The sequence below is a fragment of the Ahaetulla prasina genome, chromosome 2, assembly GCF_028640845.1.
Source record: "Ahaetulla prasina isolate Xishuangbanna chromosome 2, ASM2864084v1, whole genome shotgun sequence".
NCBI classification, from domain to species: domain Eukaryota; kingdom Metazoa; phylum Chordata; class Lepidosauria; order Squamata; family Colubridae; genus Ahaetulla; species Ahaetulla prasina.
The window spans coordinates 302,660,212-302,674,057 of NC_080540.1; the positions used below are offsets into that span (position 1 = coordinate 302,660,212).

General features: G+C 44.9%; 1 protein-coding gene across 1 annotated transcript in view; it reads left to right on the forward strand.

The window, feature by feature from the left end:
- Positions 1-13,846, forward strand: part of LOC131190757 (basic proline-rich protein-like) — a gene marked incomplete at its 5' end in the record, with an annotated part of 496,338 nt that overhangs the window by 458,036 nt on the left and 24,456 nt on the right. The gene's annotated exons all lie outside the window — the stretch shown is intronic.

Below are 13,846 nucleotides of genomic sequence, written 5' to 3' on the forward strand. Positions count from 1 at the left end.
ATCCAGCCCTTGTGGATGTCTCTCCCAGCTGTGCCAGGATGCCCGGTTCTCCTCCTTGCAGTCCACAGCTGTTGAGGAAAAGGGAATCGATTCATTAGCACTCTGGCATGAATCATCACAGCAGCCGAGCCCCGGTGCCTAGGTTTGTATGTTGCCGTGTGTGTCAGGGAGCCCCACTTGTGTACATTGATCTCTCAGCTTGCTTTGCAGACGGCTCTGTGTTCCTTTAATAAAGCTTGAGATGTCTCTGCCTTCATCCTCCTTGCCCTCCTGTCTCCAGCATCACCTGCTGTCACTACTGATTGATTAGGGTAGCCATGGCAACTGAGGAGCCAGTCAATCGGATCACAGCGCTCTGTCTACTGTCCTGACATCTGGGCTGCCCACATGTGGTCTAACACAACAAATTGGTTTAATGACAGCACCACGAACAAAAAATGTAGGCGTGCAATAGAACAAAAAATAAAACCAATCTTCCTTGCTTCCTTCCTTCCTTCCTTTTCTCCAGTCTCCTTCCTGTCTTCCTTCCTTCCTCCCATTTCTTTCCTTCCTTTGCTCCTCCCATCTCATTCCTTCCTTTCTCCTCTTCTTTCCTTCCTTCCTTCCTTCTTTCTTTCCTTCCTTCCTCTTCCCTTCCCTTCCCTTCTTTTTCCTTCCTTCCTTCTCTCACTCCCTCCTCCCTGTCTCCCTTCCTTCTTTTTTGTACCTGGGATATTAAGCAATAATTAGAACTCAAGCAGAATCTTTTATTTTTATTCATTACAATTGCTCAGGCTTCATCCTCACCCACATTCATGGTCAACAGGCTGTAACACAATTCTGGCCAGCTGACTCTAGAGTTGTTGGAGATGGCAGAGCTGTCCACAGATGATTCTGGGCACAGATGGCATCTTCTGACAAGTGCTTTGCACGGCCCTTCCTTTTCCCCTGGGCCAGCAGCCCTCCATCACATGTCACCACAGCTGCCACCAAGAGTGAAACTCTTCCTGTGCCTGGATTAAGAGAGAAATGCTGCTTTCATTTCACGTATCATTTGGTCCAGAATTTCAGCAGGTTCTGACCAGTTCTGGAGAACCGGTAGTGGAAATTTTGAGTAGTTCGGAGAACTGGTAGTAAAAATTATGACTGGCCCTGCCCTCATCTATTCTCTGCCTCCCAAGTCCCAGCTGATCGGGAGGGAATGGAGATTTTACAGTATCCTTCCCCTGCCACGTCCACCAAGCCACGCCCACAGAACCAGTAGTAAAAAAATTTGAAACTCACCACTGGTCCAGACCAATTTCACCTGTTACTGTTTGCTTCTTTGCATGTATGTCTCTCTCCTTCCTTCCTTCCTTCCTTCCTTCCTTCCTTCCTTCCTTCCTTCCTTCCTTCCTTCCTTCCTTCCTTCCACCTCCTCTCCTCTCCTCTTCTTTCCCTCCTAATTATGTGTCATGTCTCAGAATGAGACCATATTTAGCACACAGCCATTGACTTCAGCTGCGTCTGTGGATGACGGTCACTTGTCTTGAGATTCTAGAAAGACTGCAGAGAAGAGCAACAGAGATGATTAAAGGCCTGGAGACTAAAACATACAAAGAACGGTTGCAGGAATAGAGTATGCTTAGTTTTCGGGAATTGGGTATGTCTAGTCTAGTGAGAAGAAGGAGTAGGAGTGACATGATAGCAGTCTTCCAATATCTGAGGCACTACCACAAAGAAAGGGTGGGGCCAATCTATTTTCCAAAGCACCTGAAGGTAGGACCTTTGAGAGCTATATGCAAAGAAATTTCATTTTAATGTATGCCGATTAGTGTACATTCAAAATGACAGTAAATGACAAAGTGACTTCCATACTACCACCTCTTACAATACTTGACAACACAATATCAACAGTAGAGACCTTCAAATTTCTAGGTCCTATCATATCGCAAGATCTCAAATGGACAGCTAACATCAAAAACATCATTAAAAAAGGACAACAAAGAATGTTCTTTCTGCGCCAACTCAGTAAGCTCAAACTGCCCAAGGAGCTGCTGATCCAATTCTACAGAGGAATTATTGAGTCTGTCATTTGCACCTCTATAACTGTCTGGTTCGGTTCTGCAACCCAACAAGACACACAGAGACTTCAGAGGATCATTAGAACTGCAGAAAAAACTATGCCTACCAACCTGCCTTCCATTGAGGACCTGTATACTGCACAAATCAAGAAGAGGGCCGTGAAAATATTTACAGATCCCTTGCATCCTGGACATAAACTGTTTCAACTCCTACCCTCAAAACGACGCTATAGAGCACTGCACACCAGAACAACTAGACACAAGAACAGTTTTTTCCCGAATGCCATCACTCTGCTAAACAAATAATTCCCTCAACACTGTCAAACTATTTACTAAATCTACACTACTATTAATCTTCTCATCGTTCCCATCAGCCATCTCTTTCCACTTATGACTGTATGACTGTAACTTTGTTGCTTGTATCCTTATGATTTATATTGATATTGTTTCTTGATTGCTTATTTGTACCCTATGACTATCATTAAGTGTTGCACCTTAGGATTCTTGATGAAGGTATCTTTTCTTTTATGTACACTGAGAGCATATGAACTGAGACGAATTACTTGTGTGTCCAATCACACTTGGCCAATAAAAAAAGAATTCTATTCTATTCTATTCTATTCTATTCTATTCTATTCTATTCTAAAGTTATTCTAAGTCTAAGAAGCAACAGATGGAAACTAATCCAAGGGAGAAGCAAGCTAGAACTAGGGCGAAATTTCCTGACAGTGAGAACAATTAATCAGTGGAACCACTTGCCACCAGAAGTTGTAGATGCTCCAACACTGGAAGCTTTCAAAAAGAGACTAGACAACCATTTGTCTGAAATGATATAAGGTCTCCTGCTCAAGCAGGATGTTGGACTAGATGACCTCCAAGGTCCCTTCCAACTCTGTTTCTCTGTCCTTCTGTCTCCTGTACCCCAATCCATTGCTGCAACTGTGACTCCCGCTTTTCGTCTTCATGACACTTCAGTACTACAGGGGCAAAAGACTGTCTCCCCCTGCCGTGAGCTAGTTCTCCATCCATAAAACAACTTAAGTAAACCTTAGAAGAAAATGCAAAGCAAAGATTCTTCAATCCAAAAGCAAACAGGATCCAGCAAGGCTCTTTTGAAACTGGCAAGGTAGCCCAGTGGCAGGGGAATTGGGGGAGGGTCGGGGGAGGGGGGAGGGGGTGTTAAAAAGCAAGCTGCAACACCCAGAGAAAATAATAATAATAAAGAATAAGTCTTCAATCACACGGTTGCAGCTTCCATCTTGACTTATTTTTTCATTCTGTCTGCGAACACACCTACCTGGTAGACATAGGCCCTGACCAAAAAGCCAACTTATCTGATATTTCTAAACAAAGTTCTCAAGGAATTGCCCTTTGTATTGTGTCTTGAAGAAGACCTCTCCAGATCTTATCTTCCAAGTCTAACGCGTTGCTGGGAGCGGCTGTCCATCTTTGGGTCTCCCCTCATTGTTCTGCTTCGGGGCTCAGATGAAGGAGAGGGTCACATCTACGCTTCCGTCAATGAGGGCAGCCTTTGAGAACCTACAGAAGGTTTGCCTTCCCACATCCGATGCCTGAAGCAATCATAAATCTACTTCGGAATCAATAGCTGGGCCTTCCTGATCATGGAGAAAACACAGACTTCAGAGGATAATTAGAACTGCAGAAAAATAATTGCTACCAACCTGCCTTCCATTGAGGACCTGTATACTGCACGAATCAAGAAGAGGGCCGTGAAAATATTTACCCTGAGTTTCATTACCATACTTTAGCTGCATCAGACGGTGAGGTTCTAGTCCCCCCATTAGGCATGAAAGCCTGCTGGGTGACTTTGAGTCAATTACCAGGAGATGGTGAGTTCTAGTCCTGCCTTAGACATGAAAGTTGGTTGGGTGACTTTGGGCCAATCACCAGGAGACTGTGAATTCTAGTCCCGCCTTAGACATGAAAGCCTGCTAGGTAATTTGGGGCCAGTCTCTCTCAGCCCAACTCAGCTCAGAGGGTGGTGGTTGTTGTGGGGAAAAGGGGAGGAGGAAAATGTGTTGGATATATTCGCCTCTTTCATTTAACAGAAGAACAGAATGGAAGGGACCTTGGAGGTCTTCTAGTCCCCACTTGGAATATTGCATCCAATTTTGGTCAACGGCCAATTCCTGCATTCTCCTTTCCCGCAGGAGGAATCTTGAACTTTGATCAGCTCAGTTAAAATTAGAATCCGTTTCAGCCTTTGGCTTTGGCGCTCCTGTCCTGCATGTTTCCTTCTAAGCTTCCCCTCTTTGCCCAGGGCCTCAAAGGCAGAATGGGTCTTTAAGAGATCCCAGGAGCCAAAAGGGATCTCTTCAAGACTGACAGGCTGCAAAGGGTCCCTCTTTGAAACTCCACCAATGACACTCTGTATTTTGCATTCAGAGAATACAGAAGAAAAGAGTTGGAAGGGACCTTGGAGGTCTTCTAGTCCAACCCCTTCCTAAGGCAGGAAACCTTATGCCATTCCAGACAAGTGGCTATCCAATCTCTTCTTGAAAACCTCCAGTGATGGAACACCCACAACTTCTGGTGACAAGCAATTCCTCTGGTTAATTGTTCTCACTGTTAGGAAGTTTCTCCTTAGTTCCAGGTTGCTTCTCTACTTGATCAGTTTCCACCCATTGCTTCTTGTCCTGCCCTCAGGTGCTTTGGAGAATAGTTTGACTCCCTCTTCTTTGTGGCAACCCCTGAGATATTGGAAGTCTGCCACCATGTCCCCCCACTCCTTCTTTTGCTCAAACTAGACACAACCAGTTCCTGCAACCGTTCTTCATATGGTGTGGTTCTTTTTATGTCTGTAGCAGAGCTGGTGCTGGAGTCAGCCAAGTTCACCTATTCTGACAAGACCACACGGTACTCTAAGGTGTTGTGAGATGTGAACTCCCTGCCAGTCCACACATTTTTCACGGACTGTATGTCTTCCATGGAAGGGTCAAAAGAGTTTGGTTCCTAAATTTACAACACCCCTGGGGGGGGAAAGAGTGACATCCTTTCCATCATGGACACGCCCTTCTTTGCAGCTCATAACTCTGAGCAACAGCGTCTGCAAAACAGAGAACATCTTCATAATAAACAGACTAGACAGTCCCTTATCTGAAATGGGATAGATTCTCCTGCTTCAGCAGGGGGCTGGACTAGAAGACCTCAAAGGTCCCTTCCAGCTCTATTCCGTTCCTGTCGTGTCCCACTCCTCCGCTGACGGCCGGGTCAGGGAAATCCGAATCAGGCGTGCCTGTGCAGCTCTGCCAAAGTCCTAGCAAAGTTCTCAAGGCAGGCAGGAGACCAGAAAGTGACTTCAGCAAGATAAGGTAGACTTTGCCTGACTCAGAGATCCTTTATATAGGCCATGGGGTGTGGCTCCATGACTCAGCACTTATCCAGGCCTGCCCCTCCCTTCCTTCTGTTGACGCCGCCTATCAATTCTCCTGAAGCGAGGGTCGCCCCAAGCTCCAGCTGTTGGTAATTGACCTTCCTCAGGCTCACATGCTGTGGGGGAGGGGGAGGGGTCTAGTTGCTCTGTTTGCCTGGGCATGGAGACAGGGCTGGGGGCTGGAAGCACTTCTTCCTCGGCCTGTCTGGGCATGGTGCCAGGGCTGGGGGCTGGGAGCACTTCTTCTTCCTCGGCCTGTCTGGGCATAGTGCCAGGGCTGGGGCCTGGAGGCATGCCAGGACATTCCTCAGCGTTCGGAAGGAGATAAGATGGGCCCGGCTGTGGGGAAAGCGAACGAGACACAACAATTCCATTCCATTCCATTCTATTCTATTCCATAATTCTATTCTATTCTACTCTACTCTATTCCATATTTTTGTAGTATTCTATTCTAATTTTCTTTTCTATTCTACTCTACTCTACTCTATTCTATTCCATAGTTCTATTTTATTTTATTCTATTTTAATTCTGTTCTATTCTATTTGATACAATTCTATTTTTCTACTCTACTCTAGTCTAGTCTACTCTAGTCTAACTCTATTCTATTCCATATTTCTATTCTATTCTATTCTATTCTAATTCTAATTCTGTTCTATTTGATACAATTCTGTTCTTCTACTCTAGTCTATAGTCTACTCTGCTCTATTCTATTCCATATTTCTATTCTATTCTATTCTAATTCTGTTCTATTCTATTTGATTCAGTTCTGTTCTATTCTACTCTACTCTATTCCATATTTCTATAGTATTCTATTCTAATTTTCTTTTCTATTCTATTCTACTCTATTCTACTCTACTCTACTCTACTCTATTCTATTCTATTCTATTCCATATTTCTATTTTATTCTATTCTATTTTAATTCTGTTCTATTCTATTTGATACAATTCTATTCTATTCTAGTCTACTCTACTCTATTCCATATTTCTATTCTATTCTATTCTATTCTATTCTATTCTATTCTATTCTATTCTATTCTATTCTATTCTTATTCTTATTCTGTTCTATTCTATTCTATTCTATTCTATTCTATTCTATTCTATTCTATTCTACGCTATTCTATTTCCCTTATCACCAAAGTTATGGATGAGAGCTGAACGTTCCTGATCTGGAGGAAGACAGATAAATAAATTTCAAATGGAACCATTCTCTGTGGAGGTACAGCCAAGAGACCCTCAAAATTTGAGCTTATCTTTAATGAATAAAATAGGCAGGATGAAATCCCCAGGGCTGTTGGAAACCATTGCCTGACTTTGTCACCAATAGTTAGCAATTGCTCCATCACAGGATAATTAATCACCTCTTTTCTTCTCCTCTCAAAATAATAATAATAATAATAATAATAATAATAATAATAATAATAATAATAATAATAATAATAATAATAATAATAATACACCAACAAATTGCAGCTTCCTGCAATAACACCAGCGGAATTGCAAAAAACTGGGCTACTCGGAACATGGTCCATCTTAAGAAGGTACTTGGTTGATACTTAGGACACTGGCAGCAATCTGTATCAACCATTAGCACCAGTCAATGGTATTTGTGATGCCTTTTTGAATGTTCAGTTGACTGAGTTTCATGTTTCATGAATAAAGATAATAATGATGATGAAGATAATAATAAATAAATAGGAGCCATAGCGATCAGTAGTACAAGTCCTCAGCTTACGACCACATTGAGCCTTAAATCTCTGTTGCTAAGTGAGACAGTTGTTAAGTGAATTTTGTCCTATTTTATGACCTTCCTTGCCACAGGAACATTAAGGGAACCACTGCCGCTGTTAAGTGACACAACCGCTAAGCAAATCTGGCTTCCCCATTGTCAGAAAGTCACAAAAGAGGATCACATATCTCTGGGACATTGAAAGCATCATAAATATGAACCAATTGCCAAGCGTCTGAATTTTGAGCATGGGATGTTACGAAAAAAAACTTTTTTCAGACCATTGTAACTTTGAATGGTCACTAAACACATTGTTGTAAGTTGAGGATTACCTGTAACTTGAAGGGCCGGGATAGCTCAGGCTGTTAGAAGCCTGTTATTAGAACACAGCAGCCTGCAATTACTGCAGGTTCAAGCCCAGCCCAAGGTTGACTCAGCCTTCCATCCTTTATAAAGTAGGTAAAATGAGGACCCAGATTGTTGGGGGGGCAATAAGCTGACTTTGTAAAAAAATATACAAATAGAATGAGACTATTGCCTTATACACTGTAAGCCGCCCTGAGTCTTCGGAGAAGGGCGGGATATAAATGTAAATAAATAAATAAATAAATAAAAGGAATGTTTCTAATTTTGCTTCTTGCAAAAGTTTGAAGTCCGCTGATTGAAGTCCGTTCTTCTAAAAGGTCTACATTGGGGGGTGGGGGGGGATTCCCATTGCCCGATTGCAAGGCTAATCTTCTGAACTCTTCATTGAAATCTCATTCCCTCCCCCACCCCATTCCTTTGATGATATTGTGTATTTTGTTTGCATCAGCATTTCCAGAGTATTTGTTCTCAAAGCAGCAAGCATTAAAATAATCGGTGATAAGCACAAAATAATTAAAGCAGGAAACTAATAAAAGGACAATCTTTAAAATGTTAAGCTATTGAATTAAACTTAAAGATTGGAAAGCATTATGCTTTTCTAAATAAGCTATAATCTCCAATAAAATAGGACCTCTATAGTTCACAGGTTGAACTCTGGGGTCCCTGTTGTTTTCACTGAGCTTGAGGGTTTTCTTGCAGACATTTCATGACCCAACTAGGGAACATCATTAGCACTAGAAGGAAGAGGAGGGGGGAGGAGGAAGAGGAGGAAGAGGAGGGGGGAGGACTGTGGAGTTCTTGATGCTCTCTGAGACTGGTGGGTTTGTTGCAGATGTTTCATGACCCAACTAGGGAACATCATCAGTGCTAGAAGGGAGTGGGATTTATGGAGAAGAGGAGGAGGAGGAGGACTGTGAGATCCTTGGTGCTCTCTGAGCTTTGCTGTTTTCTTGTAGACATTTCATGACCCAACTAGGGAACATCATCAGTCCTGGAATGGAGTAGGGTTTGGGAAAAGAGGGAGGGAGGGGAGAAAGAGAGGATGACTGTGGGATCCTTGGTGCTCTCTGAGCTGGGTGATTTTTAAGTGAATCATTGAAGTTGTTAAGTTAGTTTATTCACGGTTGTTAAGTGAATCCAGCTTCCCCATGGACTTTGCTTGTCGCAAAAGGGGATCGCGTGACCTCGGGATGTTTCAACCGTCATAAATAAGTAAATATGAATCAGCTGTCAAGCGTCTGAATTTTGAACACACAACCCTGGAGTTGCTGCAACGGTCGTAAGCCTGAGAAACGGTCACAAGTCACTTTCCTCAGACCCATTGTTACTTTGAACGGTCACTAAACGAACTGTTGAGGACTGCATGCCCTGTTCGGCCAACTCCATGGCTTCAGGCCTTTAAAAATTCCATTTCTGCTCTAATTTCAAGGCAGCCGGAACTGGAAAAGAAATATTCAATCTCTTTTTGGTGACTGATTTAAAACTTAAAAAGCAGAAAATGTATGTCGCTTGGAGCACATTCAGACTGAAGGCATCGTTTTCACCTTTTTATTTATTTTTTCCAACTTTACAATAACCAAAACAAACAGCTGGCCAGGAGGGAGGAGACATGGCCGCTGGTTCTTTTAGCACCCCCCACCAAAATTCAGCCAGGTGGCTCGGCTTTGGCTGAAATGAGCAAACAAAGCGTTTTACTCCAGGCTGAGGGCAGCCAGCTATTAAGTTGTACCCAAGAAAAGTGCTGCTTTACTCCTTATTTATGTGCCATTGACATATTGTTGATGATTAAAAAGGAGCCCAGGGCAGCTCCTGGCCCAGAGGAGATTATAGCCTTCAATTCAACTCTTTGAAAGGGAGGGGAGAGAAGGAAGTCAGGAAGGTTGGGAGTGGAGGAGAACCAGGGAGGAATCTACACCAGCGGTTCTCAACCTGTGGGTCGCGATCCCATTGGGGGTCGAATGACGATTTGCCAGGGGTCGCCTAAGACCATCGGAAATATGGGAAGTATACTTGCAAGTCGAAGAATCGCGCTCTAATGGTTGACTCCACAAGCCAGTTGCAGGCTTTTCAAATCGCTAGCCGAATTTGGCTTCAGGCGCGATGAATTAAAAAAGAGAGAAATCTTTGCTCTGATGTCTTCCTCTCAAGTCAGCTGCAATCACTCCCAATCGCTAGCCTAATCTGGCTTCAGGCGCAATAAACTTAATTAGGGGAGGAGTCTCCGCTTTAATGCCTCCGTCCTCAAGGCAATCGCAAGCAGTACAGATCGCTAGCCAATACGGCTTCAGGCACGATAAATTCAAAACGAAAATAATTTTACAGTTGGGGGTCGCCACATCGTGGGGAATTGTATTAAAGGGGTCGCAGCATTATAAAGGTTGAGAACCACTGATCTACACTAATTTGGGCTTATAGGCCGTGGGTGGGATGGGGGGGATCACTCCCAGGGCATGTTCAAATGATGGAGTCCTCCATAAAATGGCAGCACATCTTCATCCAACAATTTTCAGCTGAGGCTCGCAGGGCCAGAAGAAAGAAGGACCGAAGATATTTCTAGCTCAGGGGTGAAGAGTGGGGTCCTGGGTGCTCCCTGAGCTGGGTGGTTTTCTTGTAGATGTTTCGTTACCTAAGTAGGTAACATCATCAATGCTAGAAGGGAGAGGAGGGTTTGTGGAGAGGAGGAGGAGAATTCTGGAAATTCTCCTTTAGCACTGCGTAAGTTGATGAGACACCCCAATAAATGCAATCAGGTTTGTTTCCCTAAAAAACACTTTATAGTAGTGCATTTATAAGGGCTGGCTCTTTTTCAGTTCACCAAAAGTTATTAGGAGGGAGATGTAACCGAATAGCAGAATTAGAGTCAGAAGGGACGTCGGAGGATAAAAACTAATCAAGGAGAGGAGCAACCTAGATCAGGGGTCTCCAACTTTGGTCCCTTTAAGACTTGTGGACTTCAACTCCCAGCAAAGCTGGCTGAGGAACTCTGGGAGTTGAAGTCCACAAGTCTTAAAGGGACCGAGGTTGGAGACCCCTGACCTAGATCTAAGGAGAAATTTCCTGACAATGAGGACAATGAATCAGTGAAACGGCTTCCCTCCAGAAGTTGTGGGTGCTCCAACACCAGAGGTTTTTTTTTAAGAAGAGACCAGGCAGCCACTTGTCCCGAATGGTCTAGGGTCTCCTGCTTGAGGAGGGGGTTGGACTAGATGACCTCCAAGGTCCCTTCCAACTCTGTTATTCTGTTAATCGGTGGAACGGCTTGCCTTCAGAAGTTGCGAGTGCTCCAACACTGGAAGTTTTCAAGAAGACACCGGACAGCCATTTGTCTGAAATGTTATAGGGTCTCCTGCTTGAGCAGGGGTTGGACTAGAAGACCTCCAATGTCCCTTCGCACACTGTTACTCTGTTATTCTGTTATATGATCTCACTCCTGGGGCTTGAGGAATAGGTAGCTTTCCCTCCTAGCCCCCTTCACCTTTTGTCAAATGGAAAGCGAGATCTGCATGAACAAAGCATTATTCAACTGTTCCTAACAATAGCACAAAGTAATGAAAAAAGGCCTGGTTCAGACAATAGTCCCTGAATTTTAATGTCTCGCTTAATGTTCTCCATTAAAAGAGATCTATATTCATTTTCCAAATTCATTCACATGCAGGCAGGGTGAGAGAGAGAGAGAGAGAGATCTCAAAAGGGCAGTCACCCTGAATGTCACCTGGACGGATATTTGGAGAACAGGGAATTCTGAAGAGGATGTAGCCTCTGAGCAGAGGCAGAGTGCCACCTTACCAATAAATAGGAAGAAACGAGCTTTCATTCTATTTGTGTCTTTGAGTTTGCCTGGTGCTTTGTTTCTGTGAAGATCCTTGGAAAAGCCAGGATGTTGGCCTAAAGAGATTTTTGCGGTTTAATTTTTGGACTTGGACAAGGCTGGAGAATCCAAAGCTCTTTTTTGTGATGAGCTCCAGTTCTTGTATCTGGTAGAGAACCCAGGTGTGCTTCCCAAGAAGGAGGTAAGAACAGGAGCTTGAGACCTGCTGAATTCCATGAACGCCTGATCTGTTCCCAGAGGGATCAACAGGATCCTTTATTCAGTCCATTGTGGATCTTTTAAGCCCTAGGCAGAGACTTAGCTCTTTTGATGGACCTCTTTTGGCAGCCTCAAACAGCTCAGGGGAATCCTGAATTCTGCAGATTTAAGAGGGGTCCTTGGTGCTCTCTGAGCTGGGTGGTTTTCTTGCAGACATTTCATGACCCAACTAGGTGACATCATCAGTGCAAGGAGAGAATAGTAGTAGGAAGAAAGAAGAGGAGGAGGAGTGGGAGGATGATGATGGAGTTCTTTGTGATCTCTGAGCTTGGTTGTTTCTTGCAGACATTTCATGACCCAACTAGAGAACATCATCAGTGTTAGAAGGGAGGGGGGTTTATGGAGAGGAGGAGGAGGAGGAGGAGGAGGAGGAGGACTATAAGGTCCTTAGTGCTCTCTGAGCTTGGTGGTTTTCTTGCAGACATTTTATGACCCAACTAGGTGACATCATTTATTTATTTATTTATTTATCAAATTTTTATACCGCCCTTCTCCCGAAGGACTCAGGGCGGTGTACAGCCAAAGATAAAACACAGAATATGTACAATTAAAACCAAATTAAAAAATAGCAAATTACAAAAAAGGCTGATAATCAAAATTTAAATTTAAATTTTTTTAAAAAAATATTAATAAAACCCCAATTTAAAATCAACTATTATGCCAGTCCCGCTTGAATAAATAAGTATGGTTTTAGCTCACGACGGAAGGTCTGAAGATCAGGCACTTGACGTAGGCCAGGGGGAAGTTCATTCCAGAGCGTTGATGTTCCCACAGAGAAGGCCCTACTCCTGGGGGCCGCCAGCCGACACTGTTTGGCGGATGGCACCCTGAGGAGACCCTCTCTATGAGAGCGTACGGGTCGGTGGGAGGCATAGGGTAACAGCAGGCGGTCTCGTAAGTACCCGGGTCCTAAGCCATGGAGCGCTTTAAAGGTGGTAACCAAAATCTTGAAGCGCACCCGAAAGACCACAGGAAGACAGTGCAGACTACGGAGCAGTGGTGTTACGTGAGAGCCACGAGTGGCTCCCATTACTACTACGCAAGAGCGCATTCTGGACTAACTGCAGCCTCCGGGTGCACCTCAAGGCAGCCCCATGTAGAGAGCATTGCAGTAATCCAACCGAGACGTAACCAGAGCATGAGTGACTGTGCATAAGGCATCCCGGTCAAGGAAGGGACGCAACTGGCACCAAGCGAACTTGGTAAAGGCCCTCCTGGAGACGGCCGCCAGATGTTCATCAAAGGACAGCCTACCATCCAGGAGGACGCCAAGTTGCGAACCACCTCCTTTGGGGCCACTAACTCGCCCAACAGTCAGCTGCGGATGCAGCTGACTGTACCGGGTGCCGCATCCACAGCCACCTGCCTTGGAGGGATTGAGCTTGAGTCTGTTTCTCCCCATCCAGACCCGACAGCTTCCAGGCACCGGGACAGCACTTGACCGCCTTGGGGTGGTCCGGTGGAAAAATACAGCTGAGTATCATCAGCGTATAGATGATAACTCACCCGAAACCACTGATGACCTCACCCAGGCTTCATATAGATGTTGAACAGGGTAGGCGAGAATCACCCTGAGGCACCCCACAAGTGAGGCGCCTCGAGGACGACCTCTGCCCCCTGTCAACACCGTCTGCGACATCGTCAGAGATAGGAGGAGAACCACCGATAAACGGTGCCTCCACTCCCAATCCCTCCAACCGCAGCAGGATACCATGGTCGATGGTATCAAAAGCCGCTGAGAGATCTAATAGGACCAAGGCAGAGGAGCAACCCCTGTCCCTGGCCCTCCAGAGGTCATCCACCAACGACCAAAGCCGTCTCCGTGCTGTAACCGGGTCGGAAGCCGGACTGGAACAGGTCTAGATAGACAGCTTCCTCCAGGTGCCGGGGAGCTGCGCAACCATTTTCTACAACCTTCGCCGTGAAGCGAAGGTTAGAGACTGGACAGTAATTTCCCAAAATAGCTGGGTCCAGGGAAGGCTTCTTCAGGAGAGGTCTCACCACCGCCTCTTTCAAGGCGGCGGGGAAAACCCCTTCAACCAAAGAAGCATTTATAATCCCCTGGAGCCAGCCTCGTGTCACTTCCTTAGCAGCCAGCACTAGCCAGGAAGGACACGGGTCCAGTAAACATGTAGTTGCATGCAACCTCCCCAGCAACCTGTCCACGTCCTCGAGAGCCACAGAATCAAACTCATCCCAAATGACCTCAACAAGACGTGTCTCCGCCATCTC